General features: G+C 39.6%; 1 protein-coding gene across 2 annotated transcripts in view; it reads left to right on the top strand.

Annotated features, from left to right (window-relative positions):
* Positions 1–20954, top strand: part of RSPO2 (R-spondin 2) — a 137681-nt gene that overhangs the window by 26716 nt on the left and 90011 nt on the right. The window lies entirely within an intron of this gene.

Below are 20954 nucleotides of genomic sequence, written 5' to 3' on the forward strand. Positions count from 1 at the left end.
GTACTAGGGCAAAGTCCATTTTTAAGCAACTATGTTCCATAAGGTTACAAGGATTTACGTAATTTCCAGCCAATTCAGGTACATAAAGTGCTTCTTGAAATATTATATTCATGCTTTTATTAAGTTTGTCAAGTATTTCAGTTCAATACTGCCTTTTCCACATGCATCTATGGATATTCCATTTGCTAAATTAACTTTTCCTTAGCAAGATTCACCAAGGCTATAAATACATCTTGGTTTTGGACATACTGACTATCTGCACAACTGTTGTGTGCAAATCTGTTTTTCTTTTCAAATTCAGAATCATGTTCAATTTCCAGTAAGCATTTATTTGCTAACATAAATACAGTTTCTTTGTCGGTACTTTATTATTGTGGAAGGATGACTTTTAGGATATTTGATCTCATTATCTCTCTGTTATATGAGTCTTAGTTATGTAAAGTCTGCATTTTCTTTTAATATGTTCTCTTCTACTGCAGTAATGACAGACCACATTGTTTTCTTTTATCTTCTTTAGTGGATTCCCTGGAGCTGCATCATTCAAATCATGCTGATAGTTTGGAATGTAGTTTGGAAATTACATTTTCAGGAGAAATCTCACCATGAAATTTGATTAACTCTATTTATAATGTTATAAAGGAGAATATTGGTAGCTCAGGATTGACATGAGGGGTCCTTGGTGCTCTCTGAGCTTGCTTGTTTTCTTGCAGATGTTTCATTACCCAAACTAGGTAACATCATCAGTGTTAGTAAGCAGCACAGTTTGATCTCAGTTTATGAACTCACTGAGGAAGAGCTGCAAGATAGACTGCAAGGAGATCAAACCGGTCAGTCCTAGGGGAGATCAACCCTGACTGCTCTTTAGAAGGTCAGATCCTGAAGATGAAACTCAAATACTTTGGCCATCTAATGAGAAGGAAGGACTCACTGGAGAAGAGCCTAATGCTGGGAAAGATTGAGGATTGAAGAAGAACGGGATGACAGAGAATGAGGTAGCTAGATGGAGTCACCAAAGCAGTAGGCGTAGACTTAAATGGACTCCAGAGAATGGTACGTCATGGACACGACTTCACAAATAATAAGAACAACAACAGTTTGCTGTCTGTTTATATTCTAATGGCTTGCCTGCCAGTATTGATAGGGGTGATCTTAGAGCTTCTTTGGTTGGGCTGTTTGCTGGTTTCTTTGGCAGTTTCTTGATTGGGGTATTGTTTAGTTGATCGTTGATCTGATGTTAACCTTGGATGTTAATCTATGCTGATCTGAATGCCGGTTGTTGGTGGAGAGGCGCTTGATCTTTTTGTTCTTTCCTGGTTGATTCTCTCTTTTGCATAGTCAATAGATCAGTGATGGCTAACCTTTTTCTAAAGCTGTGCCAAAACCCACCTGCAAATGCATGCGTGAGACACACTCCATACACAGGAGTGGAGTTTTCACCCTCCCTAGGCCTTCCTGAAGTCTCGGGAGGGTGAAAACAGCCTTCCCTGGCCCTCCAGAAATGGATTGTTTCTGAAGTTCCAGTTGGCCCGTTGGGCCTGTTTTTTGCCCTTTCTAGGCTCTGGAGACTTTCCTGAAATCTTGGCCTTTTGGAAGGCTGAAATCAGCTTGCGCACGCCAGAGTTGAGGGCTGCCGTGCTGGCAAATATGGCTCCATATGCCACCTGTGGCACGCATGCCATAGGTTCGTCATCAGGGCTATAGATGCTGTTAATGTCTATGTGTCTATGGATTGTTGATTTTGTCATCAATTGTTTTCAACCAGTGCCTCCATTTTCATGTCAAATGATGTATTTTTTCTCCCATCTTCAAGTTGTGATATCATTGTTGTTTTCAATAATTGGGAAGCGTGAAAATAAATGCTGCTCATTTAAGACGTTTAAGTCCTACATCTACTGTATATGGTGTTCAAGTACTGGTTCCTTGAAAAACAAATTAAGATATTTTTGTGAGATGGATGATTTGGGGGTGCTCCTGAGTGCTGATCTAAAAATTCTTGCGTCGGGAAATTATTGTGTCTAATTTTCAGTTTAATTTGCATCCAGCATATTTCCAATAAACCCCTATAGCCAAACCACAACACCACTCAGTTCATCCACCAAATAATGCAGTTTTTAAAAAAACGAACATCAGTAAAAATTCAAAAACACCACAATTGACTGGTAATTTGAGACAAAAGGCAGACAAAAGAAGGGAGAAGGACCAAAGGCAACAATTGACATCTATATCAGTTGTGAGGTCCTACCGGTTATGACCAGTTCGGCGGAATTGGTAGTAGCTTGGCGGCCTGGGTCACTGGAACCGGTAGCGACCCACATCCTGCCATGACCTGAAACGATTCTCCCGGGGGTGGCGTAGACGCCGCTACCTTGTTTTTTACTTCTGCGCATGTGCAGAGCAATTTTAGTTGTACTGTGCATGCATGTGCAGCATGCATCAAGCGTGCACATGCATGCAAAGTCTGTGCATGCACGCATCGCATCCCTGAGCAAACTGGCAGTAGTCTCTGCCAGAACCCACCCCTGATCTACATGTCTATTATCAAAGGATAAAGAAATTTCCAGAGATATAGGAAATGATACTGAGGGTAACCAGCATGGACAATTACAAAGGGAGTAGTCTCTGGTTACTCCAGCCTTAAACTCTGTTCGGATATAATGGTAGCAGAATAGAGATGAAAACTAGGATGTCAGGCAAAAAAGTCTGTAAGAATGCTGTTGAAAGACAGGAAGAAGAGGAGGAAGAGGAGGAATGGCATACTAGGCAACTGAGTGTGACCCGACAAATGCGCGTCACACAAAAGCACGCCAACAAAACCGTGGCAAGAAAACTGCGATGTCATACATGCGCCCACAACATCGCACCGACAAAACCGTGTCCACAAAAGCGCCATTTCAGTTAAGGTAAGGGTTAGGTTCAGGGTTAGGTTTAGGGTTAGGTTTAGGGTTAGGGTTAGGGTTAGGTTTAGGGTTAGGTTCAGGGTTAGGTTCAGGGTTAGGTTCAGGGCTAGGTTCAGGGTTAGGTTTAGGGTTAGGTTTAGAGTTAGGTTTAGGGTTAGGTTTAGGGTTAGGTTTAGAACTCGCGGTTATTACTTGTTTGTTGAAGGCGCACTTTTGTCGGTGCGCTGTTGTCAGCGTGCTTCTGTGCTCATTCGTCGGTGCGATTTAGAACTCGCGGTTTTCTCACCGCGATTTCGTTGGCACGCTTTTGACCGAGCGCGCATTTGTCGGTGAACCACAACTGAGAGGGAACTTAGCTTTCAAAAAGAATGGGGCGTGGCAAGTGTCTCAGAAGGGACCCTCCCTAGTTTCTTGGACGGTAAAGGTGAGGGAGGAGAGATGCACTTTCAATCTTGCAAGATTATGTTACTGTAACCTTGCAATACAGATAGTGTTAATGCTTGTAGTTGGTGGTGCTTAGCTACTCTACCTCAAAAGGTGGTTGAGATTGCCTTGCCCATCACTGCCAAGGAGCCTTCTCTATTCTGCACCAAGAAACATTAACAACAGTTCGGTGGCCCCAAAGGTGCTATTCAAAAGGCAACTGAAGTTTCCTGGTTTTTCTTTGAAAATGTTTTGTTTGTCATGCAATAAGCTTCTTCAGTTCTCTGTGGATTAAGAATCTCCATAGACAACAATTTGGTGAGTCAAGAGATATAACCAACAGCAACATAGTAAACCTCGTGTTATCATTTTAGCTGTGCAATGCCTATATAAGCATACATCTCTGAGCTAGCTGCATGCTGGTGTACCCTTAGTGACAAAGAGGCATTAATTCCTGTAGGACATCACTCCTGCTTGCCTGTTGTGTTAAATTTCAGCCAGTTGGCCTTTAAATTGTGATATATACATTGTCTTTACATGACCAGAATCCAAATGCATTTGAAAAAAACCACGATTAATTCTTGGAATCCTTATCCAACCTGTCCCTGGTTGTTTAGGTTTCAGAGCCAAATTGTAACTGGAGGAAATGTGCTATATCAAATGTCATCTTGTTTGAATTTTCCTCCGATTTAGAAATATACTTTAGAGTATCATTGCCATGTGAACTGTGTCCCTTGCAGCTTCTTAGTAGATAAGCACTGCTTTATATTTTATTAGAACAATTTGACTCCCGATGTGAACTTGGGACTCATTAATTGTATAATGCAGTGCATTGGAGTTGGAAAAATACAGGATGCAAATATGTTCTTCATTAGATGCTCTAATACTATCCAGATATAGAGTGTGCATTCTGTAATGTGGTAGTCAGAATGTAGTAGGCAACTAGCAAATTGTTGACAAGGATCATCTGTTGTTCATTTTATTCTGGAGTCTGAAAGAAAAAAAATAACTTGAAGTTTGAGTATTCAGTGTTGCTGCTGCTTATCATGACTCAATGAACAGATCTAGACTGGGGGCTGTCTTCCATATCAACAATAATTGCTGTAGTACAACAGACATTTGCAAATCAATTTCAGGGCAAACTAACTGATCACATAGCAATCAAGCTTTCAGTAGAGACCATTCATTGACAGGGACAGATTTTTTTAAATCTTAGAAAAGAATAATAGAGTTGGAAGGGACCTTAGAGGTTTTCTAGTCAAACCTCCTGCTTAGATAGGAAACCCTACACTACTTCAGACAAATGGTTAACCAACATCTTCTTAAAAACTTCCAGTGTTGGAGCATGCACAACTTCTGTAGGCGGGTTGTTCCACTGATGAATTGTTCTAACGCTCAGGAAATTTCTCCTTAGTTCTAAATTGCTTCTCTCCTTGATTAGTTTCCACCCATTGCTCCTTGTTCTGCCCTCAAATGCTTTGGAGAATAGCTTGACTCCCTCTTCTTTGTGGCAACCCCTGAGATATCACAACACTGCTATATGTCTCCCCTAGTCCTTATTTTCATTAAACTAGACATACCCAGTTCCTGCAACTGTTCTTCATATGTTTTAGCCTCCAATCCTCTGATCATCTTTTTTGCTCTTCTCTGAACTCTTTCTAGAGTCTCAACATCTTTTTTACATTTTACAAGTGACCAAAACTGAATGCAGTATTCCAGTATTCAGTATTATTCTTCCTAGTGTTTCTCCACAAGTACAGCATTCACTTTTTTGACTTGACTAAGTGTTGATTCATTTGACTGAGGCAAACATTAATTGACCAGCTTATTGCCTGAGTCTTACATCATGGACTGAGAGAGAGTGACTGGCCCCAAGGCCCCCAGCCAGCTTTCATGACTAAGATGAGACTAAAACTCACCATTTCCTGATTTCAAGCCTGGTACCTCAACCACTCGATCAGCCTTAACCACTAGACTAAACTGACTGTCTTTTGATGGGAACAAACTTGCTCCCTGTGACTTTCAGCCTGCATTGTCGTGGGCAGTTGCCATACTGTTCGCAATATTCCTGGCTACACGCAGCAAGGAAAGAGTCATTTGAACTATTGGATCTGTGTTTCTAGAGACTGGTAGAAAAATGTCGCTCCCTGATCGTAAGGTAAAAAGGCAAAGATTCCCCTTGCACATATGTGCTAGTCTTTCCCAACTCTAGGGGGCAGTGCTCATCTCCGTTTCAAAGCCGAAGAGCCAGTGCTGTCTGAAGACATCTCTGTGGTCATGTGGCCAGCATGACTCAATGCTGAAGATGCACAGAACGCTGTTACCTTCCCACCAAAGATGATTCCTATTTTTCTACTTGCATTTTTACGTACTTTCAAACTGCTAGGTTGGCAGAAACTGGGACAAACTGGGAGTTCACTCCGTTATGCGGTGTTAGGGATTTGAACCACCGAACTGCTGACCTTTCTGTTTGACAAGCTCAGCATCTTAGCCACTGGGCCACCGTGTCCCTGATCGTACTATATTATTAACCAACAGGTCTATTAAATTAGATGTGATGGGAGAAAATATCTGTAAGGGTGGTTCTGACATAAGAGACTGGATACGTCCCCACTGTCACTTCCCTCAGAAGGTATTGTGCATAATGGCTTCTCCTTGAAGAACTGGAACCATGGAAGAACTGCTCCATTTCTGTTCAGAAATATGGTTACGCAATATCAAATGTTCAGAAACAAATTCTTTCCTTTGTATTTGCACCTTGGCAACTGGTACCAAGAAATTTAAAGCCTCTGAATATTCCGAAAACTTGGAATAGTTGATGACTCCCTCCTAAGAGGAATAAAAACGAATAAGGGTTGGCAATATGCTGGCTGATGAAGTGTGCTCTTTTTCTGTGAGCATGGACCAAGTCTCGGATGTTACAGTTGCCAAGACCAATAAAAAAGGAACAAAACCACTCATTTTATCGTATACAGTGATGGGATCTGAACAGTTTCTAAATAACCAAGAGAAATTTATCGTAAATAGCTTAGTGAAGATGTTGGCTCAATGTGTTGACAGCTGTGAAAAATTCCATATTAAATATCATTAGGAAAGGTTTGAAATGAGAAATAATAATATAATAATAATGAACAGCTTATATCCTTCAACGATACCTTAATAGTTCCTAGGTCCTTGGTTAGGACTCGAGCTGTTGAGCTACCAACCAGCCCCAAAGGCTGTGAATCTCACCAAAGATTAAAATAATAATAATAATAAATAAAAACATGCACTGGCTGATTATTTAAAAGAAAGTCAAGAACATCTATTAATCCAAGTAAAGAACAAAAATCTACTGAAGGCCCAACAGACGAAACAAGAATACAGAAAAGATGTGATAAAATCAAGAATGGAGAGTTGGCAGAACAAAGCACTGCATGGCCAATTTCTGGAAAAAATAAAAGATAAAGTGGACAGTGAACAAACTTGGTTATGGTTAACAACAGGTACATTAAAGAAAGAAACAGAGTCACTAATCCTGGCTGCGCAAGAACAAGCTATCCGCACAAATGCCATTAAGGCCAAAATCGAAAAATCCTCTGATGATGCCAAATGCAGACTTTGCAAAGAAGCTGATGAAACGGTTGATCACATACTCAGCTGCTGTAAAAAAATCGCGCAGACTGATTATAAATTGCGGCACAATTCAGTAGCACAAATGATCCATTGGAATTTGTGCAAAAATTATAATATCAAAACAGCAAAAAACTGGTGGGAACATCAGCCTGAAAAAGTCACCGAAAATCAGATGGTCAAGATCTTGTGGGATTTCCGTATACAAACCGACAAAATACTGGCGCATAATACACCAGACATCACACTGGTTGAGAAAAATAAGGTCACAATCATAGACATCGCAATACCAGGTCGCAGGGTCGCCGAGAAGGAACATGAAAAAATCGCAAGATACCAGGACTTAAAAATCGAAATTCAACGACTATGGCACAAACCAGCAGTGGTAATTCCAGTGGTAATTGGCACACTGGGTGCTATTCCAAAAGCACTGGAATTACATTTAAAACAGTTAAAAATTGACAAAATCACCATCAGTCAAATGCAAAAAGCCGCACTGCTTGGATCTGCACGCATATTACGAAAATACGTTACGACGTCCTAGGCCCCTGGGTGGGGCCCGACTAGTAACCAATGCCAAATCCGGCGAAACAACTGGCCGCTGTGATACAATTGTATAATCACCAAAATAATCTTCATAAACACCAAAGAATTGGGTTTGAAAATACAAAAGAACCAAAGAGGCAAGAAGAGGAAGCCTAAATGAAAAATTCGGTTGGAATTGAAGATCAAAAAACTTCGTGGAGACTTGAGCAACTTGAAAAACCTAAGGCAAGGGCAGCTAAAGAACAAGCAGATCAAAAGCAGCCTGAAAGCAAGATACGATTTAGAGAATAAAGAGATTGTGATAGTAATTGAAGAGCTAAAGCAGAGGGTTGTTGCTGTTGCTGAAAAGATTAAAAAACTCACAATTCAGAGCAAATCACCACAAGTTTTATAAGAGCTTAGAAAATTGAGATGGAGTAACAACAAATGAAAAGCCTGATAAAGAGAAAGCTCTGAAATTCTGGAAGATGGTGATGATGATGATGATGATGATGATGATGATGATGATGATGATGATGATGATGATGATGATGTAATAGACAATGAAAAGAAATGTCCTTTTCTTTTTCCTTCTATTTTTTTTCCAGAACTTTCCAAACTTTACTTTTAAGTTTAGTTTGTATTAGTTTTTGTTATATGTTTATTAAAATGTTCATAATAGTATTTTTTAAAAAAAGCAAAGGATTGAAATGAAGCTGACCAGGAGGAAAAAAACATTGCCAAGATAAATGGAGCTTGAGCCCAGGCCAAGAAAGTTGCTTGAGAAAATGTCTTCAAATATGCTTCCTCCTACTTTTGGTATTACACTGGTCGGAATGCAATATTGCAGGTAAACTGATCGCAGCCAGGAATTTGACACTGAAAGTTGATTCAAGATTCCATCTTTCTGATATTGGTAAAATGAGGACCCAAAATGAGGACCCCGCGCGAGTGATAGTGGGCGCACCTCGGTTCGCCCACATAACACCCATCCTCCGCGAGCTGCACTGGCTACCTGTTGATCTCCGGGTGCGCTTCAGGGTGCTGTTGACCATCTTTAAAGCCCTTCATGGTAGTGGATCTGAGTACTTGAGAGACCGCATTCTGCCGATTACCTCCCTCCGACCGATAAGATCGCACAGACTGGGCCTCCTCCGAATTCTATCCGCCAGTCAATGTTGACTGGCGACTACACGGAGGAGAGCCTTTTCTGTTGCAGCTCTGACCCTGTGGAACGATCTCCCCATCGAGATACGCACCCTCACCACCGTCCAGGCCTTCCGCGCAGCCCTCAAGACCTGGCTATCCCAACAGGCCTGGGGATAAGCCTCTAATTTGCCCCACCCGAGTGTTGAATGTTGAATGCAAGTTGTGTTTTTATTATTTTATTTTGCTCACATATTGTTTATTTTGAATTGCACCCCCTCCCTAATGATTGTAAGCCGCCCTGAGTCCCCTCAGGGAAAAGGGCGGCCTATAAATCCTAATTAAAAAAAAAATAAAAAAAATTGTTAGGAGCATATGTTGACTTGTAAATCACCCAGAGAGGGCTGTAAAACACTTAGGGCAGTATGAGTCTAAGTGCTGTTGCTACTGCTATTGTTATAGTTCACAGGAAGGTAATGGGACAATTTATAGGATATATATGGATCACTATGTAGGATAAGATAAGATAGGTGTGTGTGTGTGTGTGTGTGTGTGTGTGTGTGTGTGTGTGTAGACACACATGCACTTCTACCCTACCCTACCCTAGATATCCATAGTTTGTTGAGAAGGAAAATAATAATTATTTTTCAAACTAACTATCAAATGTAAACAAAAACAATGCAATCTGAATACTGTTAAGTATACTGTTAATACTGTTAAGAGAGCTATCATTGAGTAAAACCTCTGGAGCATGTTTAAAGCCATCGTTTTCTTACATTACCATTTGCTTTGCTTTTATTTGCGTTGTCCTAATAAAAAAAATAGTGTAAACATCATAAAAGAAGTTACTTTTCTCAAGATGGTATAGTTATACCATAGCAAGGACTGCAGAGGTTGCAATGCTATAAGGAATATGTGTACAAGAGCAGGCAGAGCTGGAAGGCAGAGTGATACACAACGTAAGTTTAGAGTCCTTGTGTTGCCGCAGGAGATCCAAGTTCAGTTGCCCTTGAATTCCATTGACCCTTTTCTAGCGCTGATTTAATGCTGAACGTTAGTTAACCAGTTTCTTGTGTTTAGCTTTGAATAAATCATCTACGATGTAACTTTATAAATGGTCCTGATTCTTTGTACCTAATGTGATATGAAAAATCTGATAAATCTGTTACTGCCAGAAAAGTCTAAAAAAGGTGCCCCCTCTTACACTAAGTCACTCCATTGAATCAGAGTCTCTTGAATAATCAAGAATTGGTTGGGTTTAGTCTTGTTCACTCAAACCAAATCACATTTTAGGCTAACACAACACTTGAAGCTGTGCTTTGATAAATATGTAGACATAGTATAATGCAATAGTCAACAGAATTTTATTTATAAAGTGACAGAATGTCTGGGGCCAGATTATTTGCAAGTTTATCTTTTATATTACAAATCTAGCTTTCTTTTTATAGGAATGCAGTGGCTCAGTGGCTAAGACACGGAGCTTGTCGATCAGAAAGATCGGCAGTTCGGCGGTTTGAATCCCTAGCGCCACGTAACAGAGTGAGCTCCCGTTACTTGTCCCAGCTTCTGCCAACCTAGCAGTTCGAAAGCACATAAAATGCAAGTAGAAAAATAGGAATCACCTTTGGTGGAAAGGTAACAGTGTTCTGTGCGCCTTCAGCATTTAATCATGCTGGCCACCTGACCATGGAGACGTCTTTGGACAACGCTGGCTCTGCGGCTTTGAAATGGAGATGAGCACCATCTCCTAGAGTCGGGAATGACTACCTTTACCTTTAGCCCTATTTTTATACCATTTATGGCTTTGGTAATACTCCTGCCTAAAGAATGGATATTTACTAAAACTGGTTACAGTAAGTAGTGATGCCCCAATCTAGTTGTCCAACAGTATAGTATAGTGGTGTATCAATGTTCTATTTACTTTAGCATTAAGTGAAAAATGTGTTAGCTTCTGCTTCCTTATCAAAGGTTTGATAGATTTTTAGACCATACATAGTATTATACCTTGTGGGATTCTTAGCACTGTAGGTTGCCAGCTTTTAAGAACAGTATTCATTTAGGGCTTTAATTCCTTTTATTTGCTAATAATGATGAAGTACAAAGGTTGTGATAAGAAAAAACAAAATAAACCAGTCCTTTTCTAACTGGCATTTTGTATTTTATCCTGTGGGATTGGAGAGTCATCTAACTTCTGCATCATCAATGTAGAAGCAGACTGCGTGAGACATTCTCACATTTGAAGTGGTTTAGCAGAATTTATCTCTCCATTGTGTTAAAAATTGTATTGAGGTCGTAGGACTCCATGGACTTACATAAAGGTCAATTCGTTCTTTGAAAGGTACTTAATAAGTTTCAGTTGTGCCTTCAACAATAAACAAATGTTAGATGCTGCTTCTAATATTCAGTAGCTGAAATAACGCTTCAGTTTATGCTAACCGGAATTGAAGAACAGACTTCTTGCTGTAGTTTTGAATCTTGATTAGATGTGGTGATAAGTTTAATCTTTGAGATGCTTCCTTAAATAAAAAAACAATTTCTGTACTCTTTTTATTTCCAGAAAAGTAGATTGCTATAGCATTTTGAGGAAATAATAACAGCATCGAATAAATGTGTAAAGTCAAAAACCTCTCTCAGAAATACCTAGTATGTTCTGAGTTAGACTCTGAGATGTGCTAGTGTTGGGTAACCTAGAAATGGGATGGATGGATGGATGACTGAATCAATGAATGAATGAACAAATGAACTTCTAGTCTTATGAATAAATGGCCCATCTAACTTTAGCATGGCCTACCTGGCAGTTGCTCAGCTTGTCTCCCATTGATAGATAAAGAAGCATTTCTTCTCCAGCTATGCACACAACTTTCTTCATCAATGTGAGAATACTTCATGCAAATTGCTGAGAGATTGGATCTTGAGCATCTGACTATATTGGCCCGTGATGTGGTTAAAATATGGTTCTATGTGAATTCTAGCTAGGTGGAATATCAAATGAGTAACAAGAAGTGAACTCAATTAAAAAAACTGTCCTGTGAACAAGTGGGAGTCATCTGACATTTGCTAAGAAGACTAGAGAATAATGTTGAGAACAAATGAATGGGTGAAAATGCAAATGACTGCTGACATTGATGAGAAACAGAGATATTGTTCATAATTAGACTAAAGCATTGCCATCACTTAATGAACTTAACTATTTTTTTAAAATCCTAAATTGTATTTTTGTTTTTATTCCCGTCTTCCTTGTTCATTATACCTTCCTTTATACTTTTATCTATATTTATATGCATGTTCTGCCTACTCTTTCCTTTGGGGAAGAGATAATTTTAAATTCAGGATTGTCTTTCAGGTAAATACTATCATTATAACAAAACAGTTTTATTACATCAGTTACGATTTTGGCATATAAGGTAAATCCTGGGAATCATTTTAGAAGAAAACAATTCCTCTAGGAATTCAATTCCTTTTCACTTACACACAAATTGTAAATAAAATGATACCAAGCCACTTTTCCCCTTTGAAATCAGTTTTAACATGTTTGTAAGATATATGAGATAATTTAAAGCTCTACGGATTGATGACACTAAACCAAAAAATAACAGTAACAAAGGTGTGGAAAAGTAGATGGTTTTTTCTGTTTGGAATAAGCCCATAGATGAAAAACTAAACTCTCACTTCCCAGCATATTTTAGAAGCTTGAAAAAAAATCTCATAATTTGCTCCGGAAGTTATGAATAAGATTGGTTTCTTTAATATGCAGGGATAGAATCTGGTGAGAGCATGTTTGCATTTGAGAAAATTTGAGAACAGAAATAAAACCCAAACAGGATCTTTATTTCAATTTGATTCTTAGGGCTGTGGGACTAAATAAGAAGTTCTCTCCAAATGTTCCTGCAGATGTAACAATTTCAGTATTCTATACTCAGTCTTATAATTAGAATGATTATGTTCTTGATGGATCCCACAAATTAAGAACAACAACAACAAAAACATGCACACAGAAATGAGGGTGACTCATGAGAACATTTGAGTATGTTAAACATGTGGTTGTCACTTATGAATTATACGATTCCTGTGTGAAAGATTTATGGTTGCTGAATAACCATTAAATACCATATATAGATACTCAAGAGAAATGGTTTGTTTGGTTCAACTGTCAGCTTGGGTTTGTTGTATGTTTGGGCCTATTGTGTAGATCTTTATTTAAGTGCGATTGGTCTGGCAGCAACAAGCACTCTCTCTGGTTGTGAAATGAAGACAATCCAGACCTGATCAGGGATGACAATTTTTGTATTTGCCAAGAGCATCGTGCAGAACAAAGGATTGCTGTGTAAGGTTCATTCTTACCCAAGATCAAGTGAACCATCATCAATGTTGTGGTATTTTTTCAAGGAATAAGAAGGAGACGCTATATTGAAGACAAGGAAAAGAGGGTAAAAGAAAGCAGAACTTTTCACAATCAGAGTAAAACTTTTCATAGATCAACAGTAGCACGTTTGTTTTGCATACAAACATTTTTGTTTCAGTATCCCAGTATCTGTCTATATAAAAGGCAAATACCACTCACTCATCATGAAATCTCCAGAACCATAAAGCCTACAAACTTGAAATTTGGCACGTATGTTCCTCTTGGCTTCTAAGTGCTCGCTAAAAAAGGATTTTTCAAAATGACCACCAGATCATTAGTATTTCTTATACAGTAATTAACAAGCTCTGATGCTAAGGAGTTCTACTCCTCCTCCCACCTGAAAAGAATTCTGTTCCAACTGCCGGTTGCCTCACATTCCGTTATCTCAGTTCAAACTGGCAGATGTTCCATTCCTTCACTCAGGATCAGTCTGGGGCTCCTTACAGTACTAAATGTCAGTACCTCACCAAAATGTCTACGCCTTCCACCTATGGAACTGCTTCCGGACTCAAGGCAGAGGGAGTAATATTTCCTTATGTGTTTCAATCACTGACCACCACTGAACCAACGGATTGAACTGGAGTGAACCGGATTTTTCCTGCATTGCTCGATCACATAGTTTCATCGTGAAGCACGGGTATCCAGCTAGTCTCTAGTAAAAGATTTGCAAGGATGGGAAAACACTTTGACTAAGCATAGGAAAAGAGTCTCCAGTGTTAGTAAGCCAATTTAGTGTCTTCTAAATGTGTAAGCAAAGTAAATCTCCAAACTCAGCCAATAGGGTTAAAGAGGATCAGAAGTTACCCAATTTGCAATCAGCCCACCTGGAAAATATCAAATTGGAAACATTATCCCCTAATGTTTTCCAATGGTTTTTCCAATGTTCTCATATAACTCCCTAATAAAGATGTTTATCAGGATCCATAAATCTGAACCATGACTTTGAAATGAGTGAGGATAAGTCATGAACTTTTTAATGGAGATCCTAACATCATCAGACATCTTAGATCTCACTTTCTCTGGAGCTTTACATTTGGAAATGACAGCTCAAAATAGACTGTATATTCCCTTTCCCTTTCCATCTTCTTCAGAAAAATAGGTGGTTCTTTAGAGCAAATACTGGCATGGACATTGGGGATTTTTCCAAGGCGAGACCTTCTAAGACCTTCTATCAAAAGAGAAATAAGGATATTGCCCAGTGTGGCACTCCAAGAATTTTATGTAAGTCATTCAGTATGAAATTAGATCCTTGCCAGAGATATGGAATGAGGCACAGCGTATTTTAAAATATGCATCTCATTAAGGACCATCATTGTTCATGACAATCATCAAGTTGTTTTGCCTTGTTTAAGGTATTTCCTTACTGTTTCATGAAATGAGACTTGTAAAAGGTATTTACTAAGATATGATTACACTATAAAAGACTCTTTAAAAAGTGGGAGGAAGATGGCAAAGAAAAGAGCTTAGATACTGGATCTTAAAGTGATAGGGTTGTTTTTATAATAACTAGTTGGACTGATAGTTTAGGTAGTCCAATAAAATGATTATCATAGATTTCAAAACAGCAAGTTGCAGCTAATCTCTTGGTCAGTGAAAGGGTTTTTTTTTCTATTTCTCTCTTATGCAGCCTTTTAAAATAGCAATAATATTTTTTTGCACATGCTTGTTTTGAGATATCGAAAGGATATAGACAGTGGTGGGATTCAGCCAGTTCGCACAACTTTGGGAGATCCGGTTATTAACTTTCTGAGTAATTTTGCAAACTGGTTGTTGGAAGAAATCATTAGGGCAGAAAACTGGTTGTTAAATTACTTGAATCCCACCACTGGATATAGATTAGAGTAACTACTCTTTAATCTATCTGACTGTCTCATGAAGCTTTTCCTGGTTGCTCTTCATACTGTTTTCTCTCAAATGCTTTCTTAGCAGAGAGTTGGATTTTTTGTACAGGTTTTTCTTTGTATTCTTTTCATCTTTTTAAAAACATCACATGCTGTCATTAAATTCTTTCTGTGCTTGCTTCTAATGATATTAAGGCCATATTGTAAAGGCCTTGCGATTTCCTGAATTTTTCTGATTTTTCCTTCTTACCTGTCGTTGGAAATTCTCATCTACCTCTTTCGTTTTCCTAAGATCCTTGGGACCTTTGCCAATCTTCTTTCCTTAGCTGTTTATAGAATTGGTGTGATCTTTGTTTCTTTTGGACTCCTATATGCTTCTTTGCTTCTTAGGTCATTTTCACCTCATTCCACAATTCCTCAGCCTCTCTGTCCACAAGGTCCAGGTTTTTGATTCTTTTTCTTACTTTAATCTTATATTGCTCGTGAATAAAATTTGAAGTTTTAATAGAATAATAGAGTTGGAAGGGACATTGGAAGTCTTCTACTTCAACAAGCAGGAGACCCAATACCATTCCAGACAAGTGGCTATCCAATCTCTCTTAAAGGCCTTCAAGGATGGCACATGCACAACTTCTGAAGGCAAGCTATTCCTCTGTTTAATTGTTCTATCAGGAAATTTCTCCTTAGTTCTAGGTTGCTTTTCTCCTTGATTAGTTTCCAGCCATTGTTTCTTGTCTTGCCTTCGTGTGCTTTGGAAAATAGGTTGACTATATTCCTTCAAATATTGGAACACTACTATCATGTCACCTCTAGTCCTTACTTGGGATTGGATCCTTCTCAGTTTTTGCAGTTTGAAATGTATTTCTGTGATTAGTATCTGATGGTTAGATTCACAATCAGCATCTGTGGTATTTTTCAATTCAGCAGGGAAGGTTTCCATCAGTTGCTACATAAGATGTAATCCATTTGATTATGCTTTTGTCCAGGGATGGGGGGCAATGTTTATAATATATTACTCTGATCATCCCATATTCTACCCAGAAGTCTACCAGCCATGCGACTCCATCACTGAGGTTTGCTAGTCTGAATTTTCCAACATTTAATAGCAATAGCAATAGCAGTTAGACTTATATACCGCTTCATAGAGCTATCAGCCCTCTCTAAGCGGTTTACAGAGTCAGCATATTGCCCCCAACAACAATCCGGGTCCTCATTTTACCCACCTCGGAAGGATGGAAGGCTGAGTCAACCCTGAGCCAGTGAGATTTGAACAGCCGAACTGCTGAACTGCAGTCAGCTGAAGTAGCCTGCAGTGCTGCATTTAACCACTGCACCACCTCGGTTGGGGGCTTTAAATTATGTTCCTCTTCAACTTTTGCATTAAAGTTGCCAATCAGCTTTAGAATAACCCTCTTTGGTGTGTAATCTGTTGGGTATAATTTTCCATAAAATTAATCACCCACTTTTTCAACTGTTGGTGCATGTGCCTGTAAAATCATGAGATTCATTGGGCAGGCTTGAATCCTGAGGGAAATTATTCATCATGATAGTGCTGCACGCGTTATGCATTCAGCGGTATATTTTGGGAATGATAATTGCAGCTCGGTATTTTCTATGACTCATTCTCTGAATAAAGTATTTAAAATTTTCCTGATTCAAAATGCCCCCTTCCATCGATTTGGAGTAATTTGATTGTTCCTAGATTCAAATAGCTTGCTATTATTCACTTCCTTGTGGTACTGCAGCTGGTACCATTGCTGCAACCTCTCCTGGGGCTGGTTGGTCATAAGCCCTTTTAATGTATTTCATCTTGGCCTTGTTCCAGTAGTGACTTCACTACTGACTGCAACAAGGGACGGATTGGATATTTAAGGCAATCCGTATTTGCACTGACAGTGCCATCTTTAGATTCCTATGCCATTCTGTAGAAATGTATTATTCCATTGATGCTGTCACTCAAAGTCTATGATATATTCATTAAAATATATCATAGATATATCTCAGATAACCTGGTTATGTGCAGGTCATCCCACTGCAATTTTTGCCTTTGGAGACATTCTGATTCCCTGTTTACATCCCTAGATGTAAACAACCGGATCCACACATTACCTACTTTATTGCTCATGCATGTTTTACAGAAATTTTTCTTCCTATAGTCTGCAGTTGGACCAGACTAGATAAGCCTCAATACTATTCAAGCAGGGTTGGACCTTGCCCTCTTGTGCTCATATAAAGATCCCAAACTAATTCCCTGCTTCACTCCTCCTTCTGGCTCAGCATTCTCTGACATGCCCTGAGCTAAGGACTAAACTGTTACTACTAAACTGTTAATGCTACTGTGACCTATAATGTTTTAAAGATGACTGCTGCTATTTTTTTCATTATTATTTTATTTTTGAAATTATTTTAATGACTGACTGTAATTGATTATCTTCACTATTTGTTGTAAGTTGAAAATTCCAGTAGTGGGAAGCAGAACAGAAATATTAAATGAATTGGGAGAGGGGAATGATTAAAGATAATGGCCTAGAGAGGGAATTACCCTGATCAGTTTACCCTCTGATATATAGAATTATTTTTTCCACAATTATATGTGTACTACTGGTATAATCACCTAATGGTAAAAGCTCAATGTTTTGAAAGTCTTCGTTGTCTCAGGAAGATTATCTACATTTAAGGTGAAGGCAGGGGTGAAATCCTCCCGGTTCGGCCGGGACAATTGTCCTTGGTTCTGCGAACCGGTAGTTTAAAAAAAGCTTCTGAGAATCGTGCAGCTCAGCTGTGAGCTGTGGGATTGACTGAAGCTTTCCCCCCGCTTTTTAAAACATTTTTTCCCTGCTGGTTCACCAGAACTGACAGAGAAAAAATGCTTTAAAAAGCTTTAAAAAAAAGCTGAAAGTGGAAAAAAAAAGGTGGCCACACTTACCCAGTCACATGACCCCCCACTCCAAGCCACGCCCACAAAATTGGTAAGGGGGGGTAATTAGATTTCACCACTGGATGTAGGCCAATTGATGCCTCTCACTTTGGACCAAATAGTAGCTGCCAGGACAGAAATTAGGAAAACATATGCAAGACACTACTGTGCCCTTCTTTCTCAGTAGTATGTTTGCTTGTAAAAGTTGGATCATAAGGAAGGTTGAGTGCTGAAGAATTGATGCTTTCAAATTGTGGTATTGGTGAAGACTTTTGAGAGTCCCTTGGATTGCAAGAAATCAACTGTCAGGCTTGGAAGCCATCTTTGTATTCGGCCACAATCCTGCTACGTATTCAAACATAGTTACCATGGGAAACTGGGAGGGTGTGGAGCTTGGGAGATGTGTAGCCATAATAACATTCCTTCTCAGAAAGTCAAGGTTGCCTTATCCCTGCACCTAGACAGATGTGGATGGGAGGAATCTTCATCCATGGTAGTAACTAATTAGACTATTTGATGGACTTGTGGATGTTGGGGCAGGGTCTTGAACTTTCAACTGGGTGGGGAAAACCTGGAAGCTTTCAGATTTGGGTTTTCTCAGGTGTGCCAACATGGCTCTTCTAATAAATTGGTGTTTTGAGGAACTTCTTGCCTCGAGATATTATTTCATAGAGGATGCTGTTTGGAACCCTGACATTAACCCTGACTGTTCTTTGGAAGGACAAATACTGAAGCTGAAGGTCAAATACTTTGGCCACCTAATGAGAAGAGAGGACTCCTTGGAAAAGACCCTGACGTTGGGAAAGATTGAAGGCAACAGGAGAAGGGGACAGTTAAATAGTGTCATTGACACAATGAGCATGAATTTGGCAAACTCTGGGAGAATGGAGAACAGGAGCAAGGGATGCTGGAATGCTCTGGTCCATGAGGTCAGAAAGAGTCGGACATGGCTTAGCGACTGGACAATTATACCCTTCAAGTCACATCTAATTTGTACCTTGCTGAAAGCAAGAGAACAAATAAAACTGTTCATAGTTATTAAAGTTTTTCTATTACTGCATGCCAATTTTAGAGTGCTTTTTGTGGATTATTTGTCATTACTTGTCCTTCTGGAGGAAGAAGAAAAACAAGGTAGTAGCACTGCATTGCCAAACTGAAAGCAGCAGCTTGGCTTTTTAGCTGAAAGACAGGATTGCCAACAGGAAGACGCTCGCATGGCTAGGCTCATTCCTATTGTACTACTATATTGCTATAATGTGGTTTGTTTGGTTTTGACTGTGTGGAATAGGCAAACACAGGAACTGTGACTAAATCAACAAACCATGGTTAAAATTGTTGCTTACAGCAATGAATGAATTCAACCACAGACCTTAAGCAGCATGTGACAGGAAGAAAAACGACAAAATCCCTTCCCTAAGATGATCTGCAAGGATTTTTTTTTTCTGGATTGAAGTATACTAGTCCCATAGGGTTGATGGCTGCTTCATTGGCAAATATGCCAAAGATATAGCAAGGTTGGTGGTGGGCTTGTAAAACAACAGTCCCAATCTTTTTTGCATCAGGGAGCTGTTTTGTGGAATACAGCTTTTCCATGGAGAAGGAGTGTGCAAACTAGATCCCACACATATGCTCACCCACTGCTCATCTCCAGATATGTGGCTCAGTTCCTGGTTCTGATCCACATTTTGTTGTGGAAGATTTCTCTGTGTAAGATGCCACTTTCACTGAATTTTCAAATAACCTATTTACAAGAATAGAATAGAATAGAATAGAGTGATAGCAGAGTTGGAAGGGACCTTGGAGGTCTTCTAGTCCAACCCCCTGCTTAGAATGGAAACCCTATACCATTTCAGACAAGTGGTTATCCAACATCTTTTTAAAAACTTCCAGTGTTGGAGCATTCACAACTTCTGGAGGCAAGTTGTTCCACTGATTAATTGTTTTAACTGCCAGGAAATTTCTCCTTAGTTCTAAGTTGCTTCTCTCCTTGATTAGTTTCCACTCATTGCTTCTTGTCCTGTCCTCAGGTGCTTTGGAGAATAGTTTGACTCCCTCTTCTTTGTGGCAACCCCTGAGATATTGGAACACTGCTATCATGTCTCCCCTCGTCCTTCTTTTCATTAAACTAAACATACCCAGTTTCTGCAACTGTTCTTTATATGTTTTAGCCTCCAGTCCCCTAATCATCTTTGTTGCTCTTCTCAACTAGAGAATGCTCTAGTCCAGGAGTGTCAAACTCAAGGCCCAGGAGCCATATCTGGCCCACAGGGTGTTTAGATCTGGCTCGTGGAGCTGGAAACAGCAAAGGACCAGCCTATGGTGCCTTTGCCAGTGAAAACTGAGCTCAGGTGGGTCGTGTGTGGCCCTCCCGAGCTCTGTTTTCAGTGGCAGAGGATTGCAGGAGGCCATCGCAACCAAAAATGGAGCTCGGGACCCCTTTTTTGCTGGCAAAGCACTTGGGCTACCACAGGAGCCTCTGACATCTGTGACCGCGAGCTGGCCACGTTCACCCCCAGCCATACCCACCCCGGCCCCCAAAGTCAAACACAACCCTGATGCAGCTGTCAATTTTGACATCCCTGCTCTAGTCTATCATGCTTTGTTCATACTATATCTACATAAACAAGTTAATGTAAAATGCAGCAGCAAGATTTTGGTCTAGCGTGCCTGGCTCCTGCCATTTAATAATTGGTGAATGACTGAGGAACTGTTTTGCTGTGAAGCACAGTTTAAGGCTGTAAAGAGATTGGAAACAATAAGTCTTAGATAATGTCATATTCTAGGCAGATCTGCTTAGTCATTGCAGTCATCAGACGTTTCTTTGAAAATGTCACATCTTGTAGTTATTTGGAATTAGCTACGAAGAAGACCTTTATTGTCGCACATTCTCCAGCAGAAACAAAACATGTGCTAATGTTGTTCCAGTTCAGTTACATAACTGAAAACGCATCTATTAATTCCTGCATGTGATATTCCATGCTGAATATCTTGCATTTCTTGACATCTTTTTATCATTGAATACTGCTTTTAATGAATTAATGTTGCATTGTGTCTGGAGATGCTTTATGGCAGTGATGTGTGTGTGTGTGTGTGCGTGTGTGTGTGTGTGTGTGTGTGTGTGTGTATCCATGCATATATTTGCCCATTCTTATAAAATAATAATAACAACAACAACAACAACAACAACAATG

The sequence above is a fragment of the Thamnophis sirtalis genome, unplaced genomic scaffold (genome assembly GCF_051295495.1).
Source record: "Thamnophis sirtalis isolate CommonGarterSnake01/CBP01778 unplaced genomic scaffold, rThaSir2_p1.2 scaffold_2, whole genome shotgun sequence".
In the NCBI taxonomy this organism is placed as follows: domain Eukaryota; kingdom Metazoa; phylum Chordata; class Lepidosauria; order Squamata; family Natricidae; genus Thamnophis; species Thamnophis sirtalis.